The 27,164-nt window shown below is 36.8% G+C and overlaps 1 protein-coding gene across 2 annotated transcripts in view; it reads left to right on the forward strand.

The window, feature by feature from the left end:
- The window catches only part of LOC112645926 (uncharacterized), a 548,956-nt gene that overhangs the window by 190,177 nt on the left and 331,615 nt on the right, over positions 1-27,164 (forward strand). For both annotated transcript variants that reach the window (XM_049105761.1, XM_049105760.1), the window contains exon 4: positions 9,775-9,834. The gene's annotated coding sequence lies outside the window, so the exon portion shown is untranslated. The remainder of the gene's footprint in view (positions 1-9,774; positions 9,835-27,164) is intronic.

Consider the following 27,164-nt stretch of genomic DNA (forward strand, 5'->3'; position numbering starts at 1 on the left):
TTGAGCGCAAAATAGCAGACTAAATAGAGAATTTCTAGATCCAAGATACTATACTCTGAAGAATTAGAAAAAAATTATGAATTTTTGTTGTTTTTGTTGCTAAATCAGAGGTGGAAGGTGAGAAGCCCAGTTTGAACGATGCTGTGCCCAAACCTGGGGATAGACAAGTGGGAGCATGTCTGAAAACCAGTGGGTGAGGCTGTCAGTAAACCTAATAAATGCTAAAGAGTAGAAATTCTTTGAATCTAAGACTATATGTTGTGTTTCTACTCAACCTTGGGTGCATTTTGAAAGAGTTTAGTAAAATTCAGTAGTAACTTAAAATAGTTTTCAGGATGCTGCTATAATCATTGAGTTCATTAGAACAGATGCATATTTTTCTTGCTTTACATAGTTTTTGCCTTGAACGTCAGTATCAAAATATAGCAGACTTTACCCGTGACCTTTCATTTGTTACAAGGATTAAAAGTTTCCTGTGTTCATTTTACTGAGCTCAGGGATTCACATGGTAGCAGATAAAATAGATGAGTCCTGTCCTACTCATTAGAAGGGGCAGATGTTTCCCCAGGACTACTGAGAGGTGTTCTTAGTAATAATAATTATAATAAAAAAATCTCTGCTTTATTAAGATGTACTTCTGAGGGAAAGTCTTTCATTTTAAAAGATAAAGAGCTTCTAACTTGTCCTATTCATCGGAATCTAAAAAATCTAGTGAGTACTAGTAAAGGGTTTCAAATACGATGTATAGGATCACTTTGTCTTGACTGGCATGTGATAAATTACCAAAATGAATAAAATAAAGGTGGCTGATAAATTAATTTTGTCTTTTGCTAAACTTCATGGCAGACTTTAAATAGTGAATTGCATATACTGATTAATTTACACTGTTGCTATTTATAAAATCCTGCAGTTGTTGCCTGAATGTTACCGAAGCATTTTGGTCTAGTACAGAGATTGGATTTTTATTTCTCACATTGCCTTTCCTAACTTTTGCAACTTTCTTCTTGATTGCAAAAAGGACAAGTGTTAGATAAGAGTTTTTTGTTTTGTTTTGTTTTGGGTTAAAAATATGCATTTTCCAGTAGACAAGAGTAGGGCACAAGATTAAAGAGAATTTTTGCATTAGAGCTTCCTTAAAAATTTTAATATGTTTGAGCACCGTAGATACGGCCATAGAAATTACGGGCGCAGTTAAAAATTGTCACCTGATAAAAATAAAGTTAATAAGAATCAATTAAAAACATATGAGATTCACATCTGCAGCTGGATTGCCACCTAAAAGGAGAGGTTGCATATAATTTGCTGATGCTTTTATAGAACGAATCAGGTATCTTCTAAATATCAGGAAAAGATTATAGTATCATTCTGATATTATCTAAAATACCAACAATATGAGATTTTTCTTTCATTGTGAGGAGATGTAATAATAAATGTTTTGGTTGCTGGTAGTAAGGGATATATAGAAAACTGTGACGTTATAAAGTAGTAATTTACCCTTGTGTTGGGGAGACACCCCTAACAGATATAAGTATACGGCACATAGAAAAGTGTACTCTGTAGTACAAAACCGATACTTGATTTCAGAATAAGAAGACTTTTGTTCCAGATCATCTTGCCATGTGTTAACCATTTATCCTTAGAAATGTTGCCAAATCTTGTCCTCTTCCCACATTTTTGAAATGATATCATTTTGATATCATTAAACTTAATGATATCACCACAAGATCATTGTGAGGAATTAATGAAATAAAATTACCTGGCCTAATGCCTGGCATGTAACAAGTGTTCAGGAAGTATTTATTGGCCTGTCCTTTTTTCTAGAATCTGGCTGGAATGACCCATGAAACAATTCACTTCCTTTTCTATGATACTGCGATAGACTTCCTTGTCCGTCTTACTACAGCAGACTTCCTGTCATATTAGTAACTGAGGCACGTGCCAGCAGTTTCTCGAGTGGTACGAGGATGTCTAAGTGAAGTAGTGGGAACCACAGAGATGAATAATTTGAAAAAAAAAAAAAAAGCCTCTCAATTGATTCTGATATGATTTTCTCTAATTGAAGAATTGGCAATTTAATTACAGATCTTTTTTCTGAAGTACACTGATGACAAGCAGAGGGTCTATGAATGAAATGTGTAATTTTTCTGGCTCTAGAAATATACAAAGTAAAATTGTCACATTATAATTGTGGGTTATAATCAGTCACTGATCGTCTTCAGGTGAGCTATTAAGACTTCCATCTGTAGACCTGAGGACCAAGAGCATCCAGGTGCAGTGGCCAGGGAATTGATTTTTTTTTCTACATTTTTGTAGAAACACACTTCTGAGTATAAACACATTTTTATCTACATTTGTGACTAGAAATGGACCGTACTTTTCTCTTAGTAATCTGTGCTGTCTAATCCAGCAGCCATTTCAAACCAGAGATAGTCGTAGGCCCCATTTTTAAATAAGTAACATCCCATCAGCGGCCAGAAACATTTCTTGAAGGCAACTTGCTGGTTTCAAGTAAGAGGGAGAAAAATTTAATAATACAGAATAGACTTCTAAGTAAGTTGTTTTTCTTGGGCACATTGTATATGCTGAAAAGTTAATGCTGTTTTTAAAGTTAATTCATGATAATTGAATTGAAGTGCTTGGAAAGTGCTGTTAGAGAGTCTATTTATGAACCCTGTGCCCTCTTTGTCCATTCAGTAAAAGCACCGTTCAGTAAAAGAAAGGAGAGTGAGCTGGCTGCATGGTGTGCACTTAGCCATATTTGCGTCCTTTCCCTCAAAAGTATCTGTTTTTCTAAGTGCTTTTTTTTTTCTTCTTTTAATCCATCCACCTCATTGAGTCAGCAGGCCTGTGAGGCCCATTATCACTCCACTCTGAAGACTGTGAAGGGCTGATAAAATGTATTTTTGTAGTGATTCACTGCAAATCACTTTTGCTGCTTGGAGGCATAGGTGGGAGACAGCAGTATAAGTTAGGAAGAGAAGAATATGTGGCACAAGTGAATTAAATAAATGATCTACTGCTTAGATGATTACATTGACAAACATCTTAAATAAATACAATGACAAGTCTTTGTTACAGCAGAGGACGTTAATTTTTATCATGAGAGCTGTTGGGAGGTGAGTCATATATGGGAAGGGTATGCTTTTACCTAGCAATTCCATTTTATAATAGCAAAAAGTTGGTAACCACCTTGTATCTTCAGCAATAGAAGGTTCATCGAATTATGCCCTATTTAAACAGTAGAATACTAAATAGGTATTAATACTATGATCTAAAATGATTTAATTACATAGAAAATTATTCTTGATAAATTAAGTCAAAAAGAAAACTATAGACCATACTTTTTGTTTTAAGGAAAATATTTTTCTATGTGAAAGAAAGGAGGCCACAAATACACAAATAATATTAACAGTATTTTTTTTATTATGGGATCTAAAATTTTCTTATTTGTTCTTATTACATTTAATAACTACAAGTTATAATGCATTTTAATAAAGTTATAAGAAAATTATAAATAAATAATTTTTATAAAGAGTATGTGCATGTCTAAAGAACAGAAAAGAAATTAAAAGGCTTGTAAACAAAAAGAAATTAAAAGGCTTATTTCAGGACATTCCTAATTAATTACTTAACTGTATTACATTGTTCAAGAATTGAGCCTTCCAAAAGCCTCTGCAAATAAACCATATTAAAGAAGAAACATAGAAGAACCAAGAACATGTAATTGTGAAAAAAAACGTAGAGACCTCATCAATGTGTAAAGGCTTAAGAATTAATTGAATCCACAATAGCTTCTTAGTCTGAAAATGGAATCAGGTTGTAATTATTTAGAGGTAATAAATGACAGTATTACTGTGCATAAAACTGTGTTTTAAAATATGTGTAATACAAGGGATCCCTGGGTGGCTCAGCGGTTTAGCGCCTGCCTTCGGCCCAGGGCATGATCCTGGAGTCCCGGGATCAAGTCCCGCGTCGGGCTCTCTGCATGGAGCCTGCTTCTACCTCTGCCTGTGTCTCTGCCTCTCTCTCTCTCTGTCTTTCATTAATAAATAAATGAAATATTTTTTAAAAATATGTGTAATACAAGAGAGGAGTTAAGATGGTGGAGGAATAGGGGGACCCTAAGCTTGCCTCCTCCCTTGAACATATCTAGATAATTATCAAGTCATTCTGAATAGTCAAGAAATCAACCAGAAGACCAAGAGAAAAAAGAACCTGCAAGTCTACAGGTAGAAAAGTGACCACCTTCTAGGAGGTAGGAGGTGTGGAGAGTAGATCTGGAGAAGATAAGATAAATTGCTGCAGAGGGGAGGGAGCCTGCTTACAGAGATTACCACAAGGAATTATAAGCAGCAGAGCACAAAATCTGCAGTTCTCATTCTTGAAGCCTACCTCGGCAGGGGTCATGCCTGACTTAAAGGTGCTCAGGTGGGGAGGGGGGACAGAGACCTGGAGTGGACAGCGTGCTCTGAGGAGCCCCTGGGTCACAAGAACATGCTGCATAAGAGCATAGGAGCAGTGACTCCAGCTGAGGGCAGTGAGTTGGGTACCTGCTCGGCCTTGATATAAACTCTGAACCACTGCCCAGTCCTGCCACCGCTTTCTGGGCACTGGTGGGCAAATGGCGAGAGCGTGGGAAGACCCTCCCCCAGAGGATCAGTGCAGGTCCTTGTGGTGGGAGTTGCTAAAATTTGGAGTTTTGAAACCCAGTCGCACACCAGAGATAAACTCAAGACACAGGAAGGGTGAAGGCAGGGATTTGACAGAAGCCAGGGACACAAGAGAGGTGATTGATTGTTTGCTCTTCTGTGAGGGCTTCCTGAAGAGTAGAGGGCGGGAAGTGTTAGCCCATCACATCAGCTGTGAGAGTCTTCAGCGAGCAAAACAGCTCCACCTCGTGGAGGCCAGAGGTGCTTACACGAAGCCCTGTCCCCCTGTGCCCTGCAGGCCCATCTCCACTAGGGCAAGTCAGCCTGAGGATTAGAGCAACAGGCCTCTTCCCCAGAAGACTAATGCAAACACCTCCCTCGCACCAGGCTTACTGATTATAGAGTGCTGCAAAGCTTCAGCTCTAGAGGAAGTAGGATCTAGCTTCCTTTTTATTTTTTATTTTTCTATTTAAAAAATATTTTTTGTTTCTTTTAAAAATTTTAATATATTTATTATTATTGATTATTATTATTATTATTTTAATTTTTGGATCTAGCTTATTTTAACCAGCAGACCAAAACACACCCAAGATCTAGTTTGTTTGTTTGTTTCTTTTTTCCTGGACAAAATGACACGATAGAGGAATTCATCCCTAAAGAAAGAGTAGGAAGTAGAACTAGCAGCTATGGATTTAATCAATACAGATATAAGTAAGATGTCTGAAGTAGAATTTAAAATAACAATTAGAAGGATACTAGCTGGGCTTGAAATAAGCATAGAAGACACTAGAAAATCCCTTACTACAGAGCTAAAAGAACTAAAATCTAGTCAGGCTGAAATTAAAAATGCTATAACTGAGATGCAAACCCTATTGGATGATATAATGATGAGGATGGACCAGGCAGAGGAAGAAATCAATGATGCAGAAGATAAAATTATGGAAAATAATGAAGCTGAAAAGAAGAGGGAAAGAAAGGTTATGGATCACAAAAGTAGACTTAGCTGAAAAGAAGAGGGAAAGAAAGGTTATGGATCACTTAGTAGACTAAGAATTCAGCAACTTCTTAAAATGTAATAACATTCGTATCATAGGAGTCCCAGAAGATGAAGACAAAGAAAAGGGGGCAGAAGGTTTATTTGAGCAAATTATAGCTGAACATTTTCTTACCTTGGGGAAGGACACAGACATCAAAATCCAAGAATCATGGAGAACTCCCATTAAAATAAAGGGAACAACATAAAAATTCCCTCCCAATAAAAGCCAGGCAATGCTAAGGCATATCACAGCCAAATTCACAAAAATATACACAGAATCCTGAAAGCAGCAAGAGGGGGGGAAAAAAGCCCTTACCCTCCAAGGGAAGACAGATGAGGTTCACAGCAGATCTGTCCACAGAAATCTGGCAGGCCAGAAGAGAATGGCAGGATATATTTAATGGGCTGAATGGGAAAAATAAGCAGTCAAGAATACTTTATCCAGCAAGGCTGTCTGTCATTCAGAATTGAAGGAGATAAAGAGTTTCTTAGACAAAAACTGAAGGAGCTCCTGACCACTAAACCAGTCCTGTAAGAAATATTAAGGGATACTCTGAGAGGAGGAAGAAAAGACCAAAAGCAACAGAGTAGAAAAGACCAGAAAATATTGCCAGAAACACCAACAGGTAACACAATGGCACTAAATTCATATCTTTCTATACTCACTCTGAATATAAATAGACTAATTACCCCAATCAAAAGACTTAGAGTATCAGAATAGATTAAATAAAAAATCCATGTATATGTTGCCTACCACAGACTCATTTTAGACTTAAAGGTACCTGCATATTGAAAGTGAGGAGTTGGAGAACAACTAGAGTATTGCTAATGGACATCAAAAGAAAGCCAGAGTCATCATACTTATAACAGACAAACTAGATTTTAAAACAAAGACTGTAATTAGATGAAGAAGGGCATTATAGCATAATTATGTGGTCTATCCCTCAAGAAGATCTAACAATTGTAATATTTATACTCCCAACTTGGGAGCACCCAAATATAAAAATCAATTAATAATAAAGGAACTCATTGATAATAAGATAATAATAGTAGGGGGACTTTAATCCCTTACTTACAGCAATGGATAATCATCTAAGGGAACAAACAATAAAGAAACAATGGCTTCGAGTGACACGCTAGACCAGATGGACTTAACAGGTTCCAAAAAATGTTCCAAATTCAGAACATTTCATCCTAAAGCAGCAGAATACACATTCTTTTTGATGCACCTGGAACATTCTCTGGAATAGATCACATACTGTGTCACAAATCAGCCTTCAACAAGTACAAAAAGATTGAGATCATATCATGCGTATTTTCAGATGAAATGCTCTGAAACTTAAATTCAACCGGAAGAAAAAATTTGGAAAGACCAGAAATACATGGAGGTTAAAGAACATCCTACTAAAGAATGAATGGGTTAACCAGGAAATTAAAGAAGAAATGGAAACAAATGAAAATCAAAACATGACAGCCCAAAACCTTTGGGATGTAGCAAAGGCAGTCTAAGAGGGAAGTATATTGCAATACAGGCCAACCTCAAGAAGAAAGAAAAGTCTCAAATGCATAAACTAATCTTATACCCAAAGGAGCTAGAAAGGGAACAGCAAATAAAACCTATAGCCAGCAGAAGGTAAATAATAAATATCAGAGCAGAAATAAATGATAAAATGGAAACAACAAGAAAAGACATAGAACAGATCAACAAAACGAAGAATTGATTATTTGAAATAATTAATAAAATTGATAATCCCCTAGCTAGACATATCAAAAAAGAAAAGAGAAAGGTCCCAAATAAATTAAATCATGAGTGAGAGAGGAGAGATCACAACCAACAAACAAATATAAATTATCATAAGAGACCTGAAAAATTATATGCCAACAAACTGGGCAATCTGGAGAAGTGGAAAAATTCCTATAAACCAACAAACTACCAGCAAAGACATTGAATAAGTAATCAAAAATCTCCCAACAAACAAAAGTCCAGGGCCATATAGCTTCCCAGGGTAATTCCACCAGATATTTAAAGAAAAGTTAATACCCATTATTCTTAAACTGTTTAAAAATATACAAATGGAAGGAAAACTTCCAAACTCCTTCTTTGTGGCCAGCATTACCTTGATTCCAAAACCAAAGACCCCACTAAAATGAGAATTACATGCCAATATCCCTGATGAACATGGATGCAGAAATTCGCAACAAGGTACTAGCAAATCAAATCCAACAGTACATTAAGATTATTCACCATGATCAAGTGGGATTTACTCCTGGGCTGCAGGGGTGATTCCATATTCACAAATCAATCAACATTATACACCATTAATAAAAGAAAGGATAAGAACCATATGATCCTCTCATTAGATTCAGAAAAAGCATTTGACAAAATACAGCATTCATTCTTGATAAAAATTCTCAATAAAGTAGGGATAGATGGTACATACCTCAACATCATAAGGGCCATATACAAAAGACCCACAGCTAATATCATCCTCAATGGGGAAAAACTGAAAGTTTTTTTCTCTACAGTCATGATATTCTATGTAGAGAACCCCAAAAACTCCACCAAAAACTTGCTAGAACTACTACATGAATTAAGCAAAGTCTCAGGATATAAAAACAATGTACAGAAATCTTGCATTTCTTTACACTGATAATGAAGGAACAGAAAGAGAAATGAAGGAATTGATTGCATTTACAATGGCACCAAAAACCGTAAGACACCTAGGAATAAACCTAACCAAAGAGATAAAAGATCTGTACTCTGAAAACTAAAGAACACTTATGAAAGAAATTGAAGAAGATACAAAGAAACGGAAAAACATTCCATCCTCATAGATTGGAAGAACAAATATTGTTAAAATGTCTATGCCTCTCAAAGCTATCTACATATTCAATGCAATCCCTATCAAAATATCACCAGCATTTTTCACAAAGCTGGAACAAACAATCCTAAAATTTTATGGAACCACAAAAGACCCTAAATAGCCCAAGCAATCTTAGGAAGAAAAGCAAAGCTGGTCGCATCACAATTCTGGACTTCAAGCTGTATTATAAAGCTGTAGTCATCAAGACAGTATGGTACTGGCACAAAAACAGATACATAGATCAATAGAACAGAATAGAAAACTAAAAAAATGGGTCCACAGCTATATGGTCAACTAACCTTCGACAAAGAAGTAAAGAATAAACGATGGAAAAAAAGTGTCTTCAAGAAACGGTGTTGGAAAAACCAGACAGCACTATGTAGAAGAATGGAACTGCACCACTTTCTTACACAAACATGAATTCAAAATAGATGAAAGACCTAAGTGTGAGATAGGAAACCATCAAAATCCTAGAGGAGAACACAGGCAGCAACCTCTTTGACCTTGGCCATAGGAACTTCTTACTAAACATGTCTTCAGAGGCAAGGGAAACAAAAACTAAAATGAACTATTGGGACTTCATCAAGTTAAAACGCTTCTGCACAGCAAAGGAAACAACAAAACTAAAAGGCAATCCGCAGAATGGGAGAAGATATTTACAAATGACATGTCAGATAAAGGGTTAGTAGCCAAAATCTATAAAGAATGTATAAAACTCAACACCCAAAATGCAAATAACCCAATTAAGAAATGGGCAGCAGACATGAATAGACACTTTTCTAAAGAAGACATCCTGGTAGCTAACAGACACATAAAAAGTTGCTTAGAGAGGCTTCACCGCACTGTCTATATAAAATTGTATAGTCTGTGGGCATTGCGTTTGTGGCAATGGAAAAAACAAGTTGAAATGGCTTTCCACTCACCTCATTTGGCTGTGTGACCTGTTTGCACCTTGGTTTGGTAATCTGAAAATTGGGGAAAATAATAATAAATAACTATTAAAGTTGTTAACTAAAAAGCATATTTAAAGTGCCTAGGAAAATGCTTGCCAAATAGCAGTGACTCAATGAGTATTAGCTCTATACTTGAATTTGGAGTCTCCCTTGGTGATTCAAATTTAATTATTGAAAAAGCTAATGGCTTCAAAAGTGGCCATTTTAGAGAATGAATTCACAGTGAGGAGAAAAACTCAAGCAGTTATTTTTATTTTTATTTTTTTTTACAGAACTCCATGAAGAGGTCTTGGGCTAATTTATTCAATATAGTGCCAAATGGCCGTGGAACAGTGAGTTTTCAAATTTCTATTATTTGTTTGGGTTCAGATTTGACTTTGATAAGTTCACAAGTACAGAGATTCTTTTAGCTGAGGAACAAGTTGGGTTCCCATCCTAGAAACTTCATATTCAGTAGGTTGACTTGATTGGCAGCCATTCTAAGGAAAAGATTCAGAAGTAGAATAACAAATCTATGGCAATTAAGGCCTGAATTACTGAATAGGGAAATTAGGTTGGAGTTTCGTCATTATGACATCTATTAACTTCCATAATCTTTACCTCAGGAAAAAAAAATTGGAAAAAAAAAAAAAAACTCTTTTTGAAAGAATGATCATTGTACGGGAAAGGAAGTGCTAAAATAACGATATAAAATTACATATTCTGAAGTGTTTGTATAAAACAGTTTTCTCTAACATGCAATTTGCCTTTAAACAATCCAGAACAGTTTGAAGGGTGATTGTTACCTGAGTCTATCCAGATGGGTGATAGGACAGCACCGAGACTTTGCTATGTGTCTCGTGGTACATCCACTTGACTAAGACCTGGAGGTGAGGTCTTCTTATGAGGTCACATTGATCCGAAAATTTAATTCAGCTTATAAAAGTAGATTCTTACAGGCTTTCAGTTCTACCCTTTTAGTCCGTTTTGTTTAAAATCATTCATTGCAGCCTAGATTTTCTGTTTACCTGTTTTCAAGTCCCAATAATGCTGAAATAATCATTTCACCATCCACCACAAAAATGTGCTCTAAGGCTTTCAGACTACTCTATAAAACAAAGCAATTCTATGATTATTAAAAGATTTAAACATCTGAATATGGTCTGGAAAAATCACGCTGTGTAATATCTCTTCAGACTTGTAAAGCACATAGAAATGGATAGTATTGGACATATGGAGTTGTTCATTTTGCAGAACACTTGCTATCAGATGTTCTTAAATAACAGGATGAAGAACACATGCTTAATTAGCTCGATTGTCTGTGGATAACTGTGATGATGCTCAACTTTTCTTTCAGTTTCAAGTTTACGAGGCCTTGGAAATTCTCTCTGAAATTTGCCATAGTGTTCAATGCTTGCACATTGTGCTTTAATCAAATTATTCAGCCCTACTGAAATCCTGCTGTACTCCATCAAGATATTTCTACTCAGCAATAATATTATCACATAAAGCTACAGCCAGCCCTTAAACTTCAATTCTAGGGGCTGTATTTTGAAGATATAATATTCTAGAATTCTTATTCAACCATGTCAGCACATTTTCCCACTACCTTTTATTTAAACAATAACAAAAACCAGAAAATAACCACACTCCCCAAAAAACTGCAGCTTTTAATATTAGACCTAATGGCGCTAATATTTCTTTTAGCCATCCAGTTATTGAATGCTGTTTAGGAGTCATGAAGTCAAATGCTTATTATGATAACGGTAGGAAGAGGCAGTAACCATAGTGAACTGGGAAGTGTACAGTTACCACTTACTTCCCAGGGTTTGTTGCGTTGTAGCAACAGAGACCTGATGTGTGTATGTGTATTAGTTTCCTATTGTTCTGATAAATTACTACAAACTTGGTTACTTAAACCAACATAAACCAACATAAATGTATTATCTTACAGTCCTAGAGGTGAGAAATCTGAAGGTCTCATTAAGTTAAAGCCAGGGTGTTGGCACAGGTGCCTTTCTTCTGAAGGCTCTAAGGGAAAAATCAATTTCCTTACCTTTTTCATCTTCTAGATGCCATCTGCATTCCTTGGCTCCTGGCCCCTTCAATCTCTAAAGTCAGCAGTCCACCTTGTATCACTCTGACACTAGTTCTTTTGTTTCCTTTTTCCCACAATTAAAGGACTCTTGTGATTGTCTTGAGCCCAGCTGGATAATCTGCGATAATCTCTTTTAATGTCAGTTTATTAGGAATCATATGGTATATAATAATCTCTTATTAGGAACCTTCATTCCTGCTTGCCATGTAATATAACATATTCACAGGTTCTAAAGATTATGGCATGGATTTTGGAGGGAGGGGGATTATTCTGCCTATTTGGAATGTATTCCCAGTTTTAAAAGAAGGTGGAAACCCGTGTTTTAGATGAAATATCTAGATATTTAAATGTTTAAAATAACTATATATATGTTGTGTGTGTGTGTGTGTGTGTATGTTAACCTTATGAGATACATAGCATCTCAGTCTATTTTGACCAGTAGACTGCCTATTTACAACCACTGGTCTGTTGTATGCCTGACCCCATGAAAATCATTGTGTCTCTTTTACGCCTAGTCTTTCAATCTAATCAAGGAAGTAAACATTCAAGAACATCTGTAAAGCAATATCAACAACATAGTATAAGGAACCCTATGTAGGGGCTTAGGGAATGGTCATTGAAGAGTGAAGCAAGATAGGTCTTAAAAAAAATGTGATGGAGCTAGTTGGGAAAGGGGATTAAAAAGATATGATGAGCTGGAACATGACTGTCAGTAGTATGAACAGGAAAAAAAAAAAAAAAAGAAGAAGCTGGTCTTGCTGGAGTAGGAGGGACCAGACTGAGGATAGATTATATGGTGCAGTGTTCCAGTTAATATACAGCTTTCAAATCTTTCTTTAGAGTTTGGCTTTATTTTGAGATGCAATAGTTGTCTTGGTTTCTTGGACCAGAGAAACAGGTTGATATAATATTGGCTAAGGAAGTTATTTTTGAGAGTTACCATGACAGAAATGAAAGCATGAAGACTAGAAAAATGACTATTCTAGTTATCCAGGTGTGCTGTAATGAGAAACCTATACTAGGGTGCTCAGTGTGGCTTGAAAAAAATGTAAAGACATTGCAAAGAAAGGATCAGCAGGGTATGGTGAATGACTGGCAGTGAGGAGCTAATGAGATAAAGGTAATGACAAGATTTGAAGCATGGGGGCTAGGAGGACAATGGAATCAATGGCTGAGCTATATAGATTTGAGTAATTAAAACCATTGAATTAGATGCATTTTATTCCCCAAGGGAAAAGAGCTAAAAGGTGAGAGAGTAGGAGAAGGAAGAGCAGAACCATTTTAACGCAATGTCTCAACAGCCAAGAGAGGAGGGAGTTTTAGGATAGGAAAAGAAAGGATCCCATGATAACAAATACAGCTTTTTTTTTTTTTTTTTTTTGTAGTGTGAGAGTTGTTGGACTGATTCAGAAGTTGACAAAGCAAGACAACGAACACTTGTTCAAAAGGGTTTGCAATGGATTTTGAGGCAGAAATGAAATGCATGGAAAGAGTGAGGTGGTGAATTTCTAGATGTGTTAGTCTTGAAGTGATTACAAGACAGAAAAAGGCCAAGAGAAGAGTAGGGAATAATATTCCTGAAGAGGTAGATATGGTAGACACTTTTGATGTGTCTATGGCATCAGCTTCTTTGTATGAGATGTGGTCATCCTACCTTCAGGATGAGCCCAGGAGACCCTCCTCTACTCCATGACCTCACCCTGTTGGCCACAACGGATTTTCAGAGAGGAAATGAGCACCTCATACAAGTAAGGCCAATCAGAATCTATTTTCAAACACATGTGTTGTTGAGCCTGAGAAATGGGTGTTATGAAATGACAACATATGAACGCAGGCTCGGAAGGTACTACTCAGCTGTGTACATGTACATCATAGCAGTGGGAATCCATCAGGAGACAGGGGAGAGAGAGGAAGCAAGAGAAACAGAATCAAAGTGGGAGCAGAGAGGAGGGAGGGAGAGAAAGAGGCAGAACTTGCCTACATGTCTGCTGTTTTCCTATTCCTTCTTTGAGCTCCTTCTGGTTTTCCCCCTTCCTTAGATTTCAGTGATTATCTCATATTTTTTCTAGACATTCCCTTCTTTGCTTTAACTAGGTTGAAGTGATTCTGTTACTTTTAACCAAAAGAATGATGAATAAGACACTAGGAATAGTTAAATATAGAATACTGGTTGACATTTTGAGGGCACTTCCTCAGGTTAAGAGGAAAGTGGAGAGATTTGGTACCGTGAATATCTGGGAAACCTGAAGACCAAAGGAGGTGCTTTGGAAGCCTCATATTCTTTGTCCTAGGATTAATTCAAGCCTCAGTTACTCAGTACTTTCTCTAAGTAGACTTCCTTAAACTACTGCTCTTAAGTGGGGTGCCACTTTAATATGTCCCCTCCCATAATAATGTCCCCTATCGCAGGATTTATTTTACTGTATTTAATTGTATGTGTACTTGTCTGCAACAGGTTCTAGATGTTAAGTTCTGTAGAGTCAGGGACCATGTATATTTGGTAAAAGAATAGCTCATATCTTCCCAGTAGAAACCAATAATTTTCCATTCTGCACAGTATAAGTTTTATACAATTAAAACAGCTCTTCCCTGAAATGTTTAGAATAGAAACTTAGGGTCAATCCATGCAACATCATGAGAACATGCCTAAAGATTGCAAATATGTTGTTTAATTTGCTATTTCCATCAGGAAGTGCTTAAAATTATTTTGGGAAGTTTTTGATTTCTTAAAGTATTAATGAATTACTTTCACAGAAATCTTGAAATTTTATTACATGATGATTTTGGGGGTCTAGATCTTCTAGATACAAATATGCTGGGAAAGGGAAAAGACATAAGATTCCTAAAGGTTTATGCTTGTTTTATCAAAATAATTTTTAAGTGGTGTAATGTGTATTTAGGGGACATGTAATAATAAAATCAAAGGAGGAAATACAGGCATCTCATAAAATGAGTTGGGCACTTGACTAGTCAAGAAGCTTTTCCAAGCAAGTCTTCAACCCCATTGCTGGAACAAGGGATGTTCACACCTCTGATAATCTCAAAAGTAAAGAAATCAGCTCTAGCCTTTCTTTCCTCTCAATAAGGCCAAATTCCTTTGGTGATAAGAAAATGTGTAATAGTGATGTTACTATGGATATAGTTCAGGTCTAGTGCAGATTATTTTGGATTTTTAAATTGTAGAAGAGATGGTATGCTTAACCATTATTTCTAGGGCTTGATTATTGTGGATGCACATGAGGCATTAGACAAATCTGCCATCCCATTAGAACTAATTTTAGCAGAATTGACTCATGTGTTTGAAGTTGAAGATTCAAAGGCTTTGGCTCTGAAAATAACACATTTATTCATTCATACCCATAGCCTGCTTTATCTTGTACTGAAAAGCAGCCAATGTATAAGGGACAGGACCTCTACTTGTCTCCCACATCATTTGCATCAATGTTGGCAGGTGTCAGGTTACCAGTCCTCTTGGTCTTCCTGCACACACTTGAGCTCTCTGAATCATTCTTTTCCCTCATTGAAACCCATTCCATCATCTTCTGAGCATATTGATCTTCAGTCATGCACATACTCATCATACTCTTCATGGTGTTTCTGCCTTCAGGCCTCCCCTTCTCATTATTTCTATATTGGTCACTCTGTCCTCACAGCTGATGCCAATCACGTTTCTTACAAGTACATTTCAAAGACATTGAGCCTCTCGTGTTTCACTCACAGGAAAATAACACTGAATCTGTCTTTTGTACCTGTATATAGATTCACTTAGCTGATTTAATTTGACTGCTAGTCAAAAATTTTAAGAACTTTTTATAAAAGTACATGCATTTTCAATCCCTCCCCAATACTCCCTTTTCACCCTATATACAAGTAGAAAGAGAAGAATTTCATGTAATGAGCACAGAGAACAATTGTACCACACAAGAAAGAAAGGATCAATATTAATCATGACCTGCAGTCATACTACCTTTGGCTATGATCATCTCAGGTCTCCTAGTTGAGAGGGGCCCAGCTGGCTGCATTTTTTAAAATAGAGGACCCTGTGGGAGAGCCAAGAAGTGGTCAGAAACATTCTGGTGATTCTGTTTGTGGCACCGCATTCTGGTAATTCTGCAACTCTGCTTTTCTCAAGAAGATTGTGTAAGCTCACTGGATTTGTAGTAGAAATTTTCATAAGATTGTTTACTAGTCTACTGTGGTCAAAGTGCAATGATCCTACCTCACATATTGGATAGATTCTTTAAGACACTTGGCTCAAGTATATTCAATTAAAAACAACAACAGCAATAGTGAAACCTGATTGGAAGGTTATGAAACATTAGCTGCTGTGCAGCCCACTTCATCTAATTAAATTCTCAAGAATGTAAATCAGCCTCTAGCCACGTAATAAGGTAGAGATAGGTAAGATGATGTGGCTTAGAGGCACTGAGGCTCATGTTTCATCCATTTTGAAATCCATGTGTCTTGGTCCATTGGGGTTGCCATCACAAAATACCACAGACTAGATGGCTTGTAAACCACAAACACTTATTTCTAATAGTTCTAGAGGCTAGAATTCCAAGATCAGGGTACCAGATCAGGTTCTGATGAAGGCCCTCTTTTGGCTTACAGATTTCCTTCTACTTTCTCACTGTGTCCTCACATGGTAGAGAGGCTATAAAGCTTTGCCGGACCTATAAGGGCACTAATCCCGTTCGCCCTCATGCCCTAATTGCCTCACAAAGGTCCCATCTCCTAATTATAGCACCTTGGGCATTAGGTTTTGAACATATGAATTTGGGGAGGGACACAAACATTCAGACCACAGCACACATTTTTCACATCTTCCAAATTGGTTCAGGTCTTACTATCAGTGTATGTTATAATGGTAACTGGCAGTTTTGTTTTCTTTTTCTGAGTGGCACATAAAATACTAGTTTATCTTACACTCACTGGTGGTTTCAATTTCACAAAATGTGACACATTGTCCAAAGCCATCCAGTTAAAATGTGGTAAAAGCAGACTAGAAATCCCATGCTATGTTCTCAAACATTACACTTCCAAGACAGGAAAACTGGGAATGGGGTAGAGGCACTCTAGCTGATTAAAAGTAGCATGTTCTTTTTGAAGTTATGGCATCCTTTCTGCTGCTAGAGTTGACATCGATGAAATATTTGTAAAGACCTTTACTATTCTGGGCCCAGTTCTTATCAAGAGCAATTATGCAGGTTAAAGGACGTGATCTCAGTGGCCCTGGATGGAGAAGATAATAATCTTGAAAACTCCTTTCAGTTTTCTGTCTTTCTTATTCTGATATTTGATATGAGGATAAGAAGAGGACCTTTGAGTCTCTTTGTTTTTAGAATCTTATTTCTCTGAACTTTTTCTATCCTCTCTTCTGCGTCCTGAGCAGTCCTTGAATATACAGGTTGATCCTCTCAGGACTCATAACCTAATTAATCAAAGACAAGGGCAGCCATCTCTTTGCTTAGGGACTGATAGTTTTCTGTTACACGTTAGGAAATGTGTCTCAAAAGGCACTTATCTTTCTTTACTTGCTGTTCACATTGAAGAGTGAGAGAGTGAGAAGAGCAATAAATGGCTTCTCCTCTTCGAAGTGTTTCAGCATTCTTTGTGTGGCTTCTCATGTTCCCCTGCCTGTGGGAAGTGCTGTTTTACTAGCACTTCAGAATGTCTGCCAGTCTGTTTTAGAGACAGTTTATTGGCTGTGATGCTGAGAAACATGCAACTTATGTTTCTTAATTTTTTTCTGCTCTATTTTCCTTTCCAAATTAATACCAGAAATGGCAACCATTTTATAAGTGGGAACTTGTCAAGAGAACTGGAAAAAAAAATCATCCAATCCCAGACTTTTGTGATATGATGTTAATGAAATATTTTGGTAAGCTGAAACCTTAATATAACACTGGCCCGGTGAGTGAAACTGTCTTGTAATGAGTATCTTCGAGTCACAAAAACTCTTGAAATGTTTCCAGAGATAGAGTTCTGTAACACTAAATTTCATCTCAGGGTAAATCACATAAAGAATTCCAAATATTTAGCACACTATGTCTTAGCAAAGATCAACCTCACTCTGGTTGTTAGATCAAACTCTTTACTGACCTTTGATAAAGGTGAATGCTGATCTTGGGAATCTTCATGTAATTGAGTCATTTGTCACACGATGAATATTCTTAAAACCAGGAATTAGATGCTGAATTTGAATACTCTAATAACAGATTTTAAATCAGAAGATTCTTTTTTTGTGTGACTTGGGGGTTATTTTAAGATATTTTAAAACCGTTACCCCAACTTTTCAACCTATTCTTGCCTGAGATTTGTTTCTTTGTTTATTTATTCCAATTTACAAAAAGACAAAGGTCAAATTCCCAGTTGAAAAAGTTGGGGAATTTCTAATTCCAAATAGGAGAAATTATTTCTTGTTTCATCTTTCTCCTGCCTGTCTGGTACTTTCTCATCACTTGTCTGCCATCCAATTAATGCACATCAGTTTTGTTTTGTCATCTGTGTTGAGAAATGTGATTGAGTGATTAGTCCAATTTTATGCTATTACCTAACACATCACACATACGTAATTGAAACAAAATGCTGTAGATAGACTTGCCTGAGTTTGTGATTTAGTAATTTCTCACAGAGTGTTGATGTAAGCATCACTTTTTCAGAAGCAAAGATAATACATTATTTGTGGAGCTAAGTGCAAAAGTAAAGTGGAGGGGCAAGGCCTCACCTAAGAGTGAGGAAGTCAATGTTCCTTTCCTACAGTTTTGTGGACAGGTGACTCCCAAGGGACTGCATCCTCTAGCACTATACCTGGACTAGGGGTGGACAAGGGTTGACAAGAGATTCTCATCAGGTGGACTGCTAAGTGCATTGTGAGGCCGGCAGTCCACCTGAATGTTGGGGCATACCTGACTTGCCTCCTTGTGCCTACACACAGGTTCCCTATCAGCAACCCTGTCATCCCTGCCCCTGGCAGAGAGCAGCAAAAGCCCATAGTAGGGTGGGAGCTGGTCTTGGAGGAAAAGGTAAAAGCTTATCCAGTGGTTTGCAGGACACTGTGTGATTGGGGCTCCAAGCTTGTGATCCATTGGCCTATTGGATTTCACTTATAAAACACAAGCTCAAATGATAAAATGATTAAGAATTTCAGGATGGCAACCACAGAGCATTAAAGCCATTTGCAATTGCCCTGGTTGCATGCCCTTGAGGCTTTCCTTGAATGATAACCCTTTTGTGAACTACTTACTCCAATTACTGTATTTTTGCTTAATTTTTTGAATATTTATTCACAAGTATTTATCTTTACTAGATTACGCACTAATGAACAATCTCATGGAAGAAGTAGTATCTTTTTGGAATTCCTACTATTATATATTATTAAATTTATGCACATAATAGGTTTATTAATTAGACAAGTAAAACAAAAATACATGACTCGAGGAATATTACTTAGGCCCTGTCTTCAAGTTTATTATAATAATGGGACACTTGTGTATACAATTTTCTAATATCTGCTTATTATTTTTCAGGTTTATAGGTCTAGAGGGAGTATACGGAGATTGGTTATTTCCATCTGAGGGATGTTCATGCTACAAGTCAGTGGTTCTAGCCCTGGCTGCAGATTTCAATTACCTGGAATTATTATTATTATTATTATTATTATTTTTTTAAAGATTTTATTTATTTATGCATGAGAGACTCAGAGAGAGAGAGGCAGAGACATAGGCAGAGAGAGAAGCAGGCTCCATGCAGGGAGCCTGATGCAGGACTTGATCTGGGGTTTCCAGGATCATGCCCTGGGCTGAAGGCAGATGCCCAACTGCTGAGCCACCCAGGCATCCCCCTGGAAATTACTTTATAAACACTGATGCTTGGGGCCTTCACTCAGAGTTTCTGATTTCACTGACTATAAGTGAGAGTCTGATCTTTATAGCTTTTCAAAAGGTTAGAGGGTGAAAGGGGAATAGGGGGAGAGATTAATGCTGGTTGTGGGCCAGGGCTGTCAACCAGAGCCCCTACACAAGCTTCTCCATTTGGCTTGGCAAATGGAGAACCCACAAAGCTGCCTGTGACTGAGCCTCAGAAATCCCAATGCATTGCTTCTGATGTCTTCAGTTTGTCAAGCAAATCACTAAGGCCAACCCAGAAAAAAGAAGAGGAAAAGTTAGACTCCTCTTCTTGTTGGTGGAGTGTCAAGTTCACATTTGAGAAGAGCATGTGGGATGTAAAAATTGTTGCAGTTATCTTTGGAAATACAATCTGCTGCAGAGGTCATGAACCTTTTAAAATCGTTTTAGGCAGAATTGTAATATTAAAAAAAACCAAAAAAACCAAAAAACAAAAACAAGGAGATAGCCCAAGGTGTAGTTTGTTCCCCGTTGGTTTTTTTGAGTTCCCAAGCTAGGCTTTTAAGAGTTACTAACCCATGATTCTTAACTCTGGTTGTAAAAATTCTATTCATTTTTTAAAATGTTATGATGATAAAAGTACATTGCTGATTTTTAAAAATGAAAAATGATAAATTAAATGACAAAACCTTCTAATTCTGCTGCATTTTCTTTCCTAGCCCCAATTCAATAAAAGCAATGTATAAAACCTAGGATTTGGAATGCCAGTCAATACAACTCTCTAGTTTTATATCCACACATGTGAACAAAAAAGAACACTGAAAAGCCTAGATTTTATCAAACTTAAGTTGATACTACCTCTTGGTATCTATCTGATACCTCAATTAAAAGACCTCATAAATTCTTTGTCCAACCTGATGCAAGTCAGCTACCAGGTTTATATGGCAACAAGTGTTCTTCCACACCTCCCTGGCTTTAGGTCTTCCCTGGGCATGGCGATGTCCTGGAACCTTGTGGAGGAACACATTTAAGTTCAGTTTTTAGAACCACAATGATATATATATTTTTTTATGTTATGAATGTTCAACAAAAGATAGAAAACAGTAACATAAAGTTTTCTCATTCAGCTGTATTTATAATGCCCACTGAGCAACCTAAACCCATTTAGGCAACCCTAAACTGAGTGTATGGTGCACAGAATATATAGATATTTTATGAGACTCTAAGGAGTTTCTCTTTGGTGAGAGCATACTCAGCAGCAGGCTACAGAAACATCTGTGCATTCGTTTTATCCTAGGTAAATTTACACTTATGCCATATATTCTTTCCAAGAACTATGAGCTATAATTAGTAGCAGAATTTTTGGAATAGATTACTAGGCCCAAAGATTCTGCCTTTGGCGAGAATCATGAAATTATCTGCACTCCAAGTGGTCAGAGTTACAGATACAGTTCAGCTACTGATACAGTTGGGCTCTCATTAAAATTTGAGCCTTTTTTTTTCCTTTCTTAAGATCTTATTTATTCATGAGAAAAAGAGAGAGAGAGAGAGAGAGAGAGAGAGAGAGAGGCAGAGACACAGGCAGAGGGAGAAGCAGGCTCCATGCAGGGAGCCCGATGTGGGACTCCATCCCGGGTCTCCAGGATCACACCCTGGGCTGAAGGCAGTGCTAAACCACTGAGCCGGGCTACCCAACACTTTTCTTCCTGATTGAAGCTTTTCTTTTTTCTTTTTCTTTTTTTTTTGTTTGTTTTTATTGGAGTTCAGTCTGCCAACATATAGCATAACACCCAGTGCTCATCCTGTCAAGTGCCCCCTCAGTGCCCGTCACCCAATCACCTCAACCCCCCCGCCCACCTCCCCTTCTGCTATCCCTTGTTCGTTTCCCAGAGTTAGGAGTCTCTCATGTTCTGTCTCCCTTACTGATACTTCCCACTCATTTTCTCTCCTTTTCCCTTTATTCTCTTTCTCTATTTTTTATATTCCCCGAATGAATGAAACCATATAATGTTTGTCCTTCTCTGATTGACTTGCTTCACTCAGCATAATACCCTCCAGCTCCACCCACATTGAAGCAAATGGTGGGTATTTGTCATTTCTAATGGCTGAGTAACATGCCATTGTATATATAGACCACATCTTCTTTATCCATCATCTTTCGATGGACACCGAGGCTCCTTCCACAGTTTGGCTATTGTGGACATTGCTGTTATAAACATCGGGGTGCAGGTGTCTCGGCGTTTCACTGCATCTGTATCTTTGGGGTAAATCCCCAGCAATGCAATTGCTGGGTCATAGGGCAGATCTACTTTTACCTCTTTGAGGAACCTCCACACAGTTTTCCAGAGTGGCTGCTCTAGTTCACATTCCCACCAACAGTGCAAGAGGGTTCCCCTGTCTCCACATCCTCTCCAACAGTTGTTTCCTGTCTTGTTAACGTTCACCATTCTCACTGGTGTGAGGTGGTATCTCATTGTGGTTTTGATTTGTATCTCCCTGATGGCAAGTGATGCAGAGTATTTTCTCATGTTCTTGTTGGCCATGTCTATGTCTTCCTCTGTAAGATTTTACCCATGTCTTTTACCCATTTTATGTTCATGTCTTTTACCCATTTTATGATTGGATTGTTTGTTTCTTTGTTGTTGACTTTAGTAAGTTCTTTATAGATCTTGGATGCTAGCCTTTATCTGATACGTCATTTGGAAATATCTTCTCCCATTCTGTAGGTTGTCTCTTAGTTTTGTTGACTGTTTCTTTTGCTGTGCAGAAGCTTTTTATCTTAAGTCCCAATAGTTCATTTTTGCTTTTGTTTCCCTTGCCTTCATAGATGTGACTTGCAAGAAGTTGCTGTGGCCAAGTACCAAAATGGTGTTGCCTGTGTGCTCCTCTAGGATTTTGATGGATTCTTGTCTCACATTTAGATCTTTGATCCATTTTGAGTTTATCTTTGTGTTTGGTGTAAAAGAATGGTCTAGTTTCATTATTCTGCACGTGGCTGTCCAATTGTCCCAACACCATTTATTGAAGAGACTGTCATTTTTCCAGTGGATAGTCTTTCTTGCTTTGTCAAATATTAGTGGACTATAGAGTTGAGGGCCCATTTCTGGATTCTCTATTCTGTTCCATTGATCTATGTGTTTGTTTTTTTGCGAGTACCACACTGTCTTGATGACCACAGCTTTGTAGTACAACCTGAAATCCGGCATTTTGATGCTCCCGGCTCTGGTTTTCTTTTTCAAATTCCCCTGGCTATTTGGGGTCTTTTCTGATTCCACACAAATCTTAAGATGATTTGTTCCAACTCTCTGAAGAAAGTCCATGGTATTTTGATAGGGATTGCATTAAATGAGCATGGAATATTTTTCCATCTCTTTGTGTTTTCATCAGTTTATTTCAGAAGTGTTCTGTAGTTTTTAGGGTATAGATCCTTTACCTCTTTGGTTAGGTTTATTCCTAGGTATCTTATGCTTTTGGGTGCAATCGTAAATGGAATTGACTCCTTAATTTTTCTTTCTTCAGTCTCATTGTTAGTGTATAGAAATGCCACTGATTTCTGGGCATTGATTTTATATCCTGCCACACTGCTGAATTGCTGTATGAGTTCTAGCAATCTTGGGGTGGAGTCTTTTGGGTTTTCTATGTACAGTATCATGTCATCTGCAAAGAGGGAGAGTTTGACTAATTGAAGCTTTTCTTGTATACTTCCATGTGGTCCTTTCCTTACCTTTTTGTTGTTGTTATTCTTTTTAAATAAACAATCAATATTCTTCACCCTTCTTTTATCTTGACATCCTTTGGCTTTTTACAATGAAAGAATGAGCACCTCCCTACTCTCTACTTTTCAGTGTGTCCCCTGGTGAAGGACCACCTCCTTCAATACCACTTGGGGTACTCACAAAAAACATGTGGTTCTTGGACTTACAACAGATCTTATGGGATCAGTAAACTGCCCACAGATCTTCATTTCAACAGGTTTCACAGGAGATTCTTATTCACAAGAAATTTTGAGACCCACTCCCCTAGAGTCTTGTTGCTCAATGGATAAGTCTTGTTGCTCCTAGGACTGACAGTGTGGACATCGTTGGGGGGCTTGTTAGGAATGCAGAATATCAGGCCCCACCCCATACCTACTCAATTAGAATCTGGACTTTAGCAGCCTGCCCCAATAATTGCTGTGCTCTCAAAGTCTGGGAATCACTGATAAAGAAGGCTTAGTTTAAATTCCTAAGCATGCCAAACATGGCTCAACATAAATGTTGCTTGTGTCTCCAGCTCCTTCTTCTGCCTCTTTCCCTCAGGTGTACATTACATTGAGTCACTCCTAAGTAGGAAAATGAGTCTGAAAAGTGTAGATATCTTGCCTTTTTTAGCTGCAAAATAAGTGTTCTATGGTTCAACGTAAATCCTTGCAGTTCCTTGTCGGAGAGTTGCCATTTTAGGATTCCTTGCCTTTGTCTTCTGCTGCAATTACTTCTCTTCTGACTTGGTGGATTGTTATTCACTCTTGAGGCTATTTTGTCATAAAGCTTGACTAATATCTGTAAAGCTGAGATCCTGGTAGTTTTTATCTGCCCATAACCAATTGCAATGACTAGAATATATATAAGGAGTTCAATTACTATTTAATGAATGTTAAATGAATGAGTGAATAAATGAAGGAATATTTCAAATGTTTTCTAACTATCTTTTCCAGCACCAGAAATCCACTACTGGTGATGGAAGCTTTTATTATAGTTTCCCTTATAACAGCTAATGTCAGAAAATAGAGTAGAAATATGTTTTCCATTTTTTAATATAAAAGTGATAAATAATATGCTTTGCATGATACAAAATATATGTCCCTAAAAATTTGTCACTAATTATGGTTTTAGTCAAACAAATTATACCTTTAAGGGAAATGCTCATCTTTCTCAGTTTGAATCCCATCCTTTTTAATAAAGCGTTGATTCTTCTTAAGATAATAATAGTAATAGTCACTTCTAAATTTATCAGTTTTTAACTTGGTTTGTTGCTACTTCTACTGATATAGGATAGGGTTAGCAGGGCACTTCTGATTTCAGAAGAAATAGGAAACTAGAGGACATTTTTACATCTCAAATTTTTCATCTGTGATATGACTCTAGCAAAGAACATAGCTTGGATAAGTTTCAGCTTGGCTAGAGAATATATACTTCACATATGCTCTTTGACTTTGGCAATGTTTTCTAGTGATTTAAGGATTTTCCTTTTGGTTGGAAAGTTTTTCTTCAGATAAATGTATCTTTGATGAAAATGAGATCTTAATAAAATTTTAATTCAGCCATTGTGAAATTAAATACATATTCTATTTTAAAAAAAGAAAAGACATTTTCATTCTATACCAAATACTAACAGATAGATTCCCCCAAATTACTTGCCCAGAGATTACCTGAACAGTTCTGATTGTCCATTTCAATGAACACTTTCCTTGATTATTTTTCTCTGCTTGCAAGACTAATTTATTAGCTTACTATAAAAAAACATGAATTCTTTGGAGATGCAATAGAAAGTTTGAGTCTGTGATAATAATCCCTGTTAACATTTTAACATATATTCTCCCAGATTTGTTTCTCTGTAGATACTTTATATATATGTTATGATCCATAAAAAACGTGGGCCACGGGATCTAAAATGCACTAAAGGGAACCTATGTGTTTCTAGTCCACAACTCTGAAGCATTTTTGATTTAGTAGATCATGCTATAAATGGGCTGTGCTCCTTGAGAGTAAGGGATGTACTTTTTGTGTTTTGCACAAAACACAAATATACGTTTTAAATATTTTATTAATATACACTTAAGGTAGTAAAATATTATAAGTTAATATAGTGCTAAATGAAATGATCACTTGAGTTTTATTTACCTCTTATCTTCTTCTAAAATACAAAGTTTTAATTTTTATTCTTTTTCATGAACAAATGATTAGTGGATTTTGTGAAAAATTACTATTAAATAATTATTTTTCTCACCACTGGGGAACATATCTAAACTAAGAGCACTAATTTGTCTAGGATTCTTTGAAGTATATTGTTTCCAAAGGAAAAAAAAAGGAAACTAATGGTCCCATTCTAGTGGGCTTTGTTAAGCAAGAAACAATGTTAAGTCTTTTTCATTCTCATATTCTGAATTTCATTTATTTTTATTTGAGAATAGCTTATGTCTGTTCAGTCATTGATGTTCTCCAATTGTGTAAGTTCATATTTTTTGTGAGTTCATATTCTAATTGCTTAAATTGTCATCATTATTTAGAAGTTACCGTGAGTGAAAATTTCCCTTTGCCATGTTCTTTTCCCAAATATGTATGACTTATACAAAATCTACTAAATCCACTATGCACACACACACACACACACACATATTCACTTACAAATATTGGAAGCATATTTTGAGTTCAGGGTCAAGGCCTAAAAATTTCAATTGATTAAACTTAATGAGGATAAGGCATTTGAGACACTTGAATAGAGGATACTATTCATAGTTCCAGTGATTATATGATAATTATAAAAAGTAGACCCAATGCCCTTTACTCTGTGGAATTCTTTAAAGAAGGAAAAAAATCAAGTTATTATCCTAGTATGATATTGTTCTTTAAGATGACTCTTAAAATGGACTTTTCATAATAATTACCTTGGAAAACTTTTCAAATATAATTCATCAGTAGCTTTGGGCTAGATTTAAGGCTTGGATCAAGGTCAGAATAAAATCACTTTGCTCAGCAAGAATGTTACCTTTGTGACTGATATCTGAAAGGACATATGCTAAGTATCTGTACTTGATTTCTCTCATGAGTATGAGATTCTTTCTGTTATTATTTCCTTCTATAATTTTAAGAAACTGAAAGGTAACTATTTTATCCTCTCCCTGAGACTGTATGGTCTATATTCTGAAGGGTGAGAGGCCAGATTCACCTGTATTTTGGTGCCTGAAACTTTGAAGAGATTGGATTTTTAAAAATGAAGTGCATTCCGTCATTGGGAGGCATTTCCTTATGAACCTTTACATTTTTAATTGTCTTAAATATTTGCTGAATTTATGAAAATAAGAAATATCTTTGATAAATTGATTAGTTTGTGACAGAGAAGCTAGACTTCATAGTGTTCTGTTTGAATTAGAATTGTTACAGCTATGATAATCCTCTGCTCAATAGTGACAATGATCCCTTGGCATCTTTGAGTAGTCTGGAGATCTGAGGCCAGTACAACACAGGATGTTATGTTGATGCCTTGATAGCTACTATTGAAAAAGGGTGCAGTTTTTAAATTCAATAACCATATATACAAAGCACTGTAATAGAGATGCTTCTTGCCCTTATGGGGCTTTTAGTATGCAGAATTATATATTGAGATTAGGGGGCCTCTGGGTAGCTCAGTTGGTTGGGCATCTGACTCTTGGTTTCGGCTCAGGATATGATCTTGGGGTCATGGTATCAAGTTCCACATCAGGCTCCAAGTTGGTATGGAGTCTTCTTGTCCCTCTCCCTCTGCCCGCCCCCCTCCCCCCCGCAAATAAATAAATAAAATCTTAATTAATTAATTAATTAATTAAATTGAGTTAAGGGTTTATGAAAGAAAAGAACAGGATACTGTGAGAGAAAATAATGGTGTGTATGGATATAGTAGGATGAGTGAGAGGTATTTAAGTTTGGTTAAGAAAGAGCTTTTTGAAAAGGTGTTGTCATAGATTGGGTTCCTAGGAAATAGACTGTACAATTTGAGATCAAGG

The sequence above is a fragment of the Canis lupus genome, chromosome 34 (genome assembly GCF_003254725.2).
Source record: "Canis lupus dingo isolate Sandy chromosome 34, ASM325472v2, whole genome shotgun sequence".
NCBI classification, from domain to species: Eukaryota; Metazoa; Chordata; class Mammalia; order Carnivora; family Canidae; genus Canis; species Canis lupus.